Genomic DNA, 11,374 nt, shown 5'->3' with positions numbered 1-11,374 from the left:
ATAACTTTTAGGGGGTCTTTCCCCCTTTTTCGAAAATCAGCCAAATTTTCTCAGGCGCGTAACTTTTGATAGGTAAGATTAAACTTGATGAAACTTATATATTTGAAATCAGAATTAAAATATGATTCTTTTGATGCATCTATTGGTATCAAAATTCCATTTTTTAGAGTTTCGGTTACTACTGAGCCGGGTCGCTGCTTACTTACAGTTCGTTACCACGAACTGTTTGACAAAAAATACAAAATTCACATTTTTGCATATAGGAGCTTGAAACTTCCACAGTAAGTTTTCCTGATACGGTGAATCCAATGGCGTGATTTTCATTAGAGTTCTGAGACTTTTTGGGGGTGTCTCCCCTTTTTTTTAAATATAAGGCAAATTTTTTTAGGCGCATAACTTTAATGATGGGTAAACTAAACTTAAGGAAACTTATATATTTGAAATCAGCATAAAAATCTGATTATTTTGATGTATCTATGGGTATCATGTGAGTCATGGTGGCGGAGTTGGTTTTCTTTGCAAGTCTGCAATTCCGAATCGAGCCCTAAATATACCTATCCCTAGGAAACCTGAGCACGAAGTTCTGTGGCTTTGGACAAGGCCCCGATACTTATCAAAAGAAGTATCGTCAATCATTTTTGGTGTCGTCTACTACCCGCCAAGAGCATCGTTCCGAAAGAAACTCGTATTCTACCTACAGTATTCGGTTGACTACATAAGATCCCAATACCCATACGCTGCCATTTAGATCCTGGGCGACTTTAATGATTTAAAGGCTAGCTGGCTCTCAAGTTCACTCTCACTTACGCAAGTTGTTGAAGTCCCAACACGCGAGGAAAAAGTACTAGACCTTATCTTCACCAATATTGAGGAGTTCTATAATCCCCCCTACACTCTCCCCGCTCTTGGAATGAGTGACCACCTTAATGTGATAGGGAAGCCCAGCAGAGAACCCCCTGACAGATCCCAGTCCGTGGTAAAGTACCGCCCGCAAACTCAAGAACAACTCCAGATTTACCCAGAGTGGCTAGCTAGGAAAAACTGGTCGAAAGTCCTTACTATAAAGAACGGTGACAATATGATGCAACAGGTCACTGCTCAGCTTTTCCATGAATATAAAGTAATATTTCCCGAAAAGACAATCCTGGTCAAGTCACAAAATAAGCCGTGGGTGACTAAAGAGATTAAGGATCTAATCAAATCGGGAAATGAGCTCTATAAGTTGGGATATCAAGATGAGACTAAAAAATGCGCAATGTCATATGTCTGATAATAAATAAATCAAAAAAGGAATTTGGTGCTCAAGTAGTTAACAAGCTTTGGAAGTCTAACCCCTCTAGATTCCACCAGAAGGTCCAGAAGATTATGGGACGGACTCGAAAGCAGCTGACAATCTACGGCTCTGATGGTGAACCTCTGAGCGCTGATATGATCAACACACATTTTTGAAATATTTGTCGCACACACCCACCTCTTGACTAGCTACCAGAAAATGGACCCATTGAACAAATTCCGATACTTCGCCCCCATGAAATATGCGAGAAGCTCAAACGCCTGGACCTCAGGAAGAGTAATTACCCTCTAGAAATTCCTATTGAGTTGATAGTTCATTGCTCTGAGGAGGTTAGTCCTATTTTGGCTGCCTGTTTTAATCAATGTCTAATAGATGGTACATTCCCGGATTGCTTCAAGACAGCCTATATAACTCCCATTAATAAAAAAAAAAAAAACCTCTCACCTAACGATTTGCGCCCGATTTCAAAAGCCCCGTGCCTTTCCAAAGTGTTTGAATTCTTTATCTGTGAATATTTATATGGAGATATTGAAGCTAATTTAGACCCTCGGCAATTTGGTTTCAGGCCTGGACATAATACTACCCACTATCTTGTATGTCTTCTTGACGATCTGATGAAACATCTCGAGAAGGGCTGAGACATACGCAGAAATCCTTCTCAGCGATATAGTAAAGGCGTTTGACAGCATCCAACACCTGATAGCTATTAACCAAGCTAAAGAAATGGGTGCTCGACAGTTTCTTGTAAGAATGGTTGCAAGCTTCCTGCACAATCGAAACCAATGTATTTCACTCACGCAGGATGAAGCATCCGAATTCCAAGAAATATGGTGCGGAGCACCCCAAGGGACAAAATTACGACCACTGATCTTTTTGATTGTTTTTAACCCTGTCCTAACACACATACAAAGTCGCTACAAGTTTGCTGACGACCTGTCAAGCATATCATTCTGCACCTTAGCGAGCCTAGCAAAGGAAATCACCGCCTCATCAATATTTTCCCAGCTAAAGCATAATCTTGAAGATGTAATGCTTACAGTTAGTGAAACCAAGAGTCATATTCTACGTCTTAGCTTTTTAAAATCTGCAATTCCGTACCCAAGAAGACACTGGACTTACAACTAAAGATGAAATAAAAATCCTAGGAGTAATTTTCAAAAGCAACCTGAAATGGGATCCACATACAGTCTATCCTCCAAAAGGCTTCCCTATGCCTAAAATCCTTTGCTTGCCTAACGCGGTTCAATATCCAAATTTCCATTATGCGCAGTCTATACTGTGTGTATGTACGATCGGAAACCGAGTGCTTGTCCCGTTTGGCACCCAGGTCTAACGGATATCCAAACCGAAAAGCTTGAAAATATTCAGAAGCGGGCGTGCCAAATAATGCTTGGGGCAAATTATACATCCTTTGAGGACAGCCTGCAGAAACTGAGGCTTCAGAAACTATCTGAAAGGCGCCACGATCTCACGATGCGTTTCGGAAAAAAATGCCTAATTTCTGATGTCTATCTCGAAATACTACCGGATTTCCAGGAATCACAGATCAGTCAGCCAAAAACACGTAGAGGAGCCCTCACTTCGTCGTGCCAACTCCTTCGTCCCTCACCGCGAAGGGCATCAAAAAGGTACCTACCATCGTTTGTTCCATACTTCGTGAACCACTATAATGAGGAACTAGTTGAAAAGGAAATCTATAAAAAGTTGTGAAAAAGTTTATTTATTTTTATATTTATTTATCTGATCTCATGTGTTATATTTTCTTGTTGTTTGACGTCCGCTGCTAGCTATAAGCTATTATGGAAATAAAGAGTTATTATTATTATTATAATACATTGTAAAATAAAGAGAAGAAACTAACTCACTTAAAAGGTACTTACTAAGTTAATTCGCCAGCAATTTATTCAGGCCGTTCGGCCGAAAAGGCGTTGAGGTTATCCTCATATGTCCTCCAGGAAAGACTGTGGCCAGTCATGCCACCAGCTTTTGGAGAAGAAAGGTTCTAGTCCGTTCAATGAATAAATTCCCGTCATCACTTTACCGGAACTTTGACGTTCTGCTAGGATTTCGCCATTGGGAAGGACGGTTGAAGAAGTGCAAATCGTCAGCTTTAGATTTTCAGGCATAATACCAAAATACTGTGCCGATTTTTGAAGCTAATATGCAACATTTACACTTTTTTTTCGGTTGTAGGTTGACTACCGAATGGTTCCGGTTGACAACCTCAAACTATCTAAGGATTCACTTTTGGATCTATGGTCGTTATACAAAAGCCAAACTGATAATTACAGGTTTGCTGAGTAACAAGCACGACATAACAAATTAGAAAGTGTTTTTAAAATATCCTAGGAAAAAAGTCATCAAACAGGCATATAACGTTTATTGCTCAACAGTAATTATCTTTTAAATAACAAGAGTCATACCCGGGTACTTTTCAATAAATAATCACAAAGTAAGATTCTTTAAATATTTGTCTACAAGGGCTGCCACGAAGGCTATATCCACGATTTTCGTCCAGGGGGAGGGGGGTAACAAACCTTATAAGATGCAACAAAATTTATGTATATGTGTTTTTGTTACCTTTTTACGATTTGGAGAAAAATACCGGGAGAAGAGGGTTACACGGGGTGGCCCCTCCCCCTGGATATGGCTTTGGCTGCCATTAAGTATTTAAGAATATCCTAACATTAACTTGCAAAAAATCCTAGGTTGAAGAAAATGTCCTCACCTTAGGGTAAAAATTCCGAAATCTTAGGATAAACCCAAATAGTGGCGGCCTAGTAGTACAGGAAAATGAGCTCCAAAAAGAGGTCGACCCGAAACAAATTGCAACAGAAATGATTCTTACACCATCTTGTAGAGAAAAAAAAAACTGAACAACATATCCATTTTCACATATTCTGAGTCGACGCAAAATAACCGTTTTTCGGCTTTTAATGCTATTTTTTTCGTTATTCGAATAAATATCGCAATTTTCGTGGACATCGGTTTTTCTTGAACGGAAGTATGATTCTAACCCAAAATAACATGGCGAGACCGAAAACGAAGTCGGATTTAGCGTAAGAAGCACCATACAAAAAGTAACTGTATTTTTTCGACTTTTTTCGCCTAAAAAATACAATTTTCGTTGTAGCCCGAATTTCTTGAACGAAAGTGTGGTTCTGACGTAGAATCACGAGCTGAGACCGAAAATATAATGAAATAGGTTGTTCACTGAACCAGAAAAAATCGTAATCATTAATGAATGATCTACATTTTTTTAGAAAATAATTAGGGAAAGTGAATTACAAACCGAACTGGTTTTCAGTGGTCAGTATCGTAAATCACACTTAAAACACTCTTCGTATACAATTTAGGGTCAACCATAAGTGCTTGCTGCGTGGCATTCCAACCCGGTCTTGGAGTTTTCAGGTACCAGGAGGAATGCCAGAGGATTTCAAGGGTAGAGTTAACAACTGGTTGAAAATCTCTCAGACCTTCATATCTGATTCGCGAGAGTATGGAATCGTCTGATTTATGGTGCACAATGCGTATCTTTTGAGCATTTCTTATGTCATCGGCAGTGGGATTAATCCTAGGAATGCGTATTCTAGCAGAAGTTGACGCTGGTGTCACAGAGGCAATGATACCCATACCGTGGAAAGTATTGTTGCCATCGAGAGTGCAGATATCATGATCCACGTTGTCGGCAACGTGGTGAATAAACCCGCCAGGGAGAATTTCATCCAGATCCTCAACTGCGCTGATGGCTGAACATCTTTCGAATCGCCGAACTTCATAGTACGACGAACAGAATCCCATTGCGTTCAGAGTGTCGATGAGATATCCCGACGCAAAGTGATGATGCATCTGTACACCCAGACCTATTTGCAGAGGTGCAATTACAGCTTGTGGTCTAGCTGCTTGTATGATCGCATGACCAATACTAGCAATCTTGAGGTCTACGGTCTTCCCAACAAATATTTCCCGAAGAAAAAGTCTGAGGCTGTCAGGTACAAAGTTCACAGCTTCTGAAGTGGTTGACAGTTTTTCTAAAACGTCGTAGTCGTCTTTGTTTGTCTGTAGGCCTTTTATGTCGTTTTTCAACAGTTTCGCTGCAGCGCAAAGCAACTGTGCTTTTTCCTTCTCGGGATCTGCAGATCTTGCTTCCACATGATACTGATTTAAGATTGATGACGCAGTATCCGTGAAAGTCACTACATTCGACTTTCCGTCGACAGTCGAGATGAGAATTCTAGTACCGAAGTGCTCGAGAATCTTTTTCTTCATATAAACATTGCTGTAAGGTTCAACATCCACTTCAAGAGCGTCACGCATCTTTTGAACTACATCACTGACTGTTGTCTGTTCTTCGTCATTCCTTTCAAGAAACTGCATCGCTTTTATGAAAGCATCCGTTTTCACCTCGTCCTCTGGTCTGCCTGACCTTCTTCTCTTTTTCTCAGGCTCACAGTTCATGTTCTCGTATTTGAATGGAATCCCTCGGCTTGTCCGAAAGTTATTGCTGCAAAGCTGATGGTACACGGCATCAGCGGCATGAAGGTCTGGGACGGTGCATATCCTTCGGTAAACACTGACTGCCCAGTCATCATTTCTCAGTTCGCATGTTTCTTTAATTGTTTTGTCAAAGTCTATGGTCCGAACGCAGAAAACATCTGAGCCTTTCCGGTGTGAGGCTGAGAGGTCAACAGGGCAGCCACAAAACAAGCAACACTCGTTAAACCTGAACTGTGAAGTACTCGACCGCAACTCGCACTTGGCAGTGGAAATTTTAGCTAGCCACTCATCCTTTCGCCTTTGAGTGTCATTGTCAATGTTACGCCTGTGTGTATAATTTTTTCTGCATAACTCATGGACCTTCTGTCCGGCAGTGACCACAACGGTATCCCTTCGCATCTGACTAGATTGGTTAATTCCGGCAGCTCCTTTCTGTGTAATAATCGTGTAATGTGAGTCGTCTTCGACATTTATTTTGCAGATTCTGCAGTGCTCCAACTGAGTAGACATCTCGCTATAAAAAAAAAAAAGAGTTATTAAGCAAAACATATCTGAACGAAATTTTAAGAGATTTATTTTGTTCAGCCTTGTTGAAAGGTCCAGTAATAATTTCTCTAGGGATGTCAACGTCCCCAAAGTCTTCAAGACAACGGCTATAGGCAAGGCAATTACTTCATTGTTGCACATGGATACGTTATTGAGAGGGCTATGTTTGTTTGAACTTTACTTTCCAAGAAGACGAGGGATATTCAAATGAGCCTTACAGAGAATGTTGAGGAAAGTGTTGAACTAAATGAAAACACGTTATGTTTACACAGATTGTCAAAAGGGTGAAACACAGGAATAAGTAAGTATATTAATTGGGAAAATTCAGGGAATGATAAGGGATATGATCAAAAGACAATATTTGCATGCTACCAATACTACTTGAGCTACTACTATCATACTTCTCCATTTACAATACTGAGGGGAAAGTTGAACTAAATCCAAAGACGCTGTGTGCATGCACAGCGTCAAACTAGCCTAGCTCAAGAATTAATTGGGGTATTAAGTTGGAACTTTCAGAGAATGCTTAAAGGGGAAATATCGTCTCATCAAAAGGCAATATGCGCACACTACTGCTAACGCTACTGTTAGTGCAACATTTACTACTACTACTTCTATTGCAACTACTTTTAAAGTTAACCTGTCGTGATGATGAGGTCACCTGTTGGTACAAGGTGTATTTCAGGGGACGATTGTCTTCTCAATAGATGTCGCTGTAAAACAAAAAAAAAACAAACAAAAAACTTCAACTGACATGAAACATCAAAGAATTTGACGCAAAACAGTAAAGTACAATAATTTATCCTTTAAACTTTTAAAGTATTCAGTTCCGAACCACCATTATAAAAACCGACTTCTTACCTGCGCTAATCATTCATCAGAACACTAGCAGATTCACCGGAAAGTATTACTCGACTGTTAGATGGCGGAATTTCGAATAAAATTTTTTCTCGGGGTAGATGGCGAATTTAAATAAAGGTTATGACTGTCACTGACCGGAACTAGTTTTCTACTCGACTTTCTGGCATTACTTGAGGTCTTCGTCTAATTGATTTCTCAGTCAAATCTTGGGAATAAACTTTGAAATCTTTAAAACACTGAGTGATGAATGTGACGATTTTCATTTTTATTGCATTACGTAGCCTTCGAAGTGTCTTATACTAGTGCCTAGTTCAGGTATTTTTACGAACAACCGATCATTTGTTGAATAACAAGTGCCGATTGATTGTCTTTACAAAAATTACCGCAACGCATATTGATGATAGTGAAACTTTTTTGTTTTGCACCAGACACCCAATCGGACTTCATTTTCTGTCTCAGCTTGTCATTCTGCATCAGAATCATACTTCATTTCAAGAAAAACGGTCGGATACTAAAATTATATTCTTTTCCGGAAAACGTAAAAAAAATCGCATTAAAAGCCAAAAAACCGTTATTTTGCGTCGACTCAGAATATGCGAAAATGGATATGTTGTTCAGTTTTTTTTTCTCTACAAGATGGTGTAAGAATCATTTCTGTTGCAATTTGTTTCGGGTCAAACCTCCATTTGCCTGTACTATAGGTCTCTATTTAAAACGATTTCGGTAAACATTACTTTTCCTTTAAACTTTTGAACTTTTAGTTCGTACTTTAAACTTTTAGCAAAGAGTAAAGTTTGGTTAGCGCTACTACGTTAAAATACATAGCCCATTGATCTTGGAGAAGCATTGGGAAGACAAAACGCCTGCATCAAAATAATTCAGAAAGACTGCACATTTTTTTTGTAACTGACAACGTTGAGTGTCCAGAAAAAGATTTCTATGGACCAAACCAAACCCCCTTGACACAATAAAAAAATAATGAAATATGTAACCAAACAAATATTACCCCCCTTCAGAAATTTATTAATTAAAAAAAAAAAAAAAAAAAAAAAAAAAAAAAAAAAAATCCTGATTAACTTTGGTGGCAATGCACGCCACATATTTTATACCTTACTGCAATTATTTTAAACAAAGGACAAAAATTTTAAAAATTAAAATAGAATATTCGACTTATTTTCACCGCGCTTGTCGAGCAATCTAAGTGCCGTGAAACTGACCAGTTACGTAAATGCATATATTGATTCAGAGTTCAGAGAGTTAAGAGCAATTCAATCGGATAAAATAAAGGATTAAATCTGGACAGCTTGCGTAACCAATTTTTTACCTGTGTGTGGCTTTGTGCCAAAATTGTGAATATCTTTTTCGAAAACAAGAAAAACAACTTATTGCTTTGTTACAATACTAGATCAATTAAGGACTACATTTGTACATTGACAAGATGCTAAGTGTGAAAATGGCAAACCAAACATTAGAGGCCGAGAAAATGCAAAATGCCCAGTTTTTGCGAGAAATAAATTTCAAATTGGATTTATTACCAGAGCTTTCGGAGAAAGTTAATGCAATTCCTGGACTTTCGGTTAGCATTGCTGCCTTACAAGTACAGATGAATAACATTAGTACACAGCTATCTAGAAATGTTGAGACAAATGAAGAAATTAAAAAAGAGCTGGAAAATGTTAAATCAGACCTAGTAATCATATCTGAACGAGCCAACCAGCTCGAAACAGAGCAGAAAAGAACAAATTTGATTATTTATAATTATACTCCGCAACAGCATGGCGAGTATACTGTGAAGCAAGAAATAATGGATTTATTAAACCGTGCTATGCCTTCTCTCAAAATAAGTCGATGTGATGTACGTGACATTTTTAGATTGAAATCAGGGCCAGTAGTAGTGAAGCTAAACTCGGTCGAAATCAGACACTATATCTTAAGAAATAGTTCCTTATTGAGAAAGGGAGGTCTATCGGTGGCCCCAGATTACACATCTAAACAAAGAGAAGCCCGTAAACACTTAAAGGAAATTATGAATATTGCACATAACGACGGTCGTAATGCAATGCTACGAGGTGACAAGCTGTTTATCCAAGGCCGACTCTTCAGGTACGATGGACAGACTGTGATTGAGGTTAAATGTAACTTGGCGCCAGTTAAAAATATTGGTCCACCCCCTAGTGATAGACTCCCAAATTACCCTGCTGTTATCCCGATGGGGCTAGATAGTTATGCCAGTAATAGCGATGCCGAGACAGTGATACCATCAACATCCTACTCTCAGGCAGTATCGGCAACTAAAAGACCTGCTAGTGCTGTTATTAGCCCTAATGACCTACATCGACTAGACACTCGTAACGTTGCACCCATATAAAACCATTCTCCAAGAGAAGTATTTAACAGAAGACCTCGCAGTGGTTTTTCCCGTAATTTCGTTGATAATAGTTAGTGAGTGCTGACAGATATTAAAAGTCGCAGCCGTGAGTATTACCATTTTGCCTTTCCCCTGACAGAGGCCACGAAGGAGGAACTCCAAGAAGTGACTTGTAATATTAATGCACTGATAGAAAACGTAGATGCATAGGAAATAAATAGCCATATACTGAGTTTAGTGTCATGGAACATACAAGGACTACGTGATAAGCTACTTTATTTATATGACGAATTACTTTCGTTTGATGTGATTTCGTTCATTGAAACATGGAACGATCATTCTCCTATATCACCTCTCCCAGGGTATTTGGTTGAACAGGTTGTGCGTAAACCAGCAAAAAATAATAGACATTATGGTGGTATTTTGGTTTTGATTAAATCATCAGCTATTGATGGTTATGAAAGAATTAATAGTAGATCTGAAAATTTACTTTGGCTGCGTATTTGTTTTAAATGTGGGATGAGATTAATTTTGGGTGTTGTGTATATCCCTCCACAAAATAGTTCTTATGATCGAGAAAATACTTGGGAAATTTTAGATGCTGAATTGTCGCTAATACAAGAAAGTTATAGTGATTTTGAGTGCGTTTTGATGGGGGATTTCAATGCTTATATACCGGCGTTGAGGTTGAGTTTCCAGATTTATTAATACAAGATTTAGGGGATTTGGTCCCATTTTGTTGTCGATTACCGCGAAGTAATAAGGATGAAAAAAGAAAAATAAATGTTTGGGGAAGAGAGCTCCTGGCGCTTTGCGGGGAACATGGTCTGATCCTTGCGAATGGAAGGTTTGGAAATGATAAGGGTCTGGGCGAGTTCACTTGCCTTTCGGGCCAAACTCCAAGTGTTGTAGATTATGCGCTGATTAATACGAAATCTGTACCTGAATCGATTGATATTGATTTACTAGATTTAGTTGGATCTGATCATAGAGCTATTGAACTTGAGCTGAACACTAGGAAGCTTCAGGATGTTGTTCCTCGAATTATAAATTTATCAAATGGAGAGCTTAAATTAGAGGCCTTAGGAAAACGAATTAGATATGATTCAAATGATAATGATTTTGAAAATTTGAAAAGGGAGCTTATGAAGTTGCAAATAAAAAATAAGTTGAAAGCGTTAGAATAAGATGGAAAAGATATAAATGGTATAATTATGGAGTTAAATGAAATAATTTGCAGTTGTTCAGCATCGTGTAATCTGAATAAAAATGAAAATAAAAACGAGCGATATTTTGATTTGGAGTGTAAGTTAATTAAAGAAAAGGTCAGATATTTATTGAATCTTTTAAAAGAATGTGATAAACCTGAAGAGCAAAGTTTAAGATTAGCCGAATATAAAGATAAAAGAAGAGATTACAAAAGGTTAATTAAAAGGAAAAAAAAGAGTTTGAGATTAAGAAGAAACTGGATATTGCAAATTATTTTAGAAATAAAGATTTTAAGAATTTTTGGGGTTATATAAGCAGTGATATTGGAAATGAAAAATGAAAGACACAGGTGGCTCCAGACGCCAACTCATGGCCTGATTACCTAGAAAGCATGGAAGGTGATTGCGCAGAATTACAAGAGGTAACACATACCACAGAGATGGTTGTTTATCCCATGAAGGAACATGATTCTGATTTAGTAGGGGAAGTGAGTAATGATGAGGTCAAGTTTGTATTCAAGAATTTAAAAGGAGGTTCGGCTGCGGGTGTCGATGATGTACCAATAGCGTTATTTAAGAATTTTCTTTGAATTTTTATGT

The sequence above is a fragment of the Artemia sp. Qi Xiang Cuo genome, chromosome 11, assembly GCF_049724085.1.
Source record: "Artemia sp. Qi Xiang Cuo chromosome 11, ASM4972408v1, whole genome shotgun sequence".
Lineage (NCBI taxonomy): Eukaryota > Metazoa > Arthropoda > Branchiopoda > Anostraca > Artemiidae > Artemia > Artemia sp. Qi Xiang Cuo.
The sequence above is the reverse complement of the archived record's forward strand: the minus strand, read 5'-3'. Positions refer to the sequence as shown.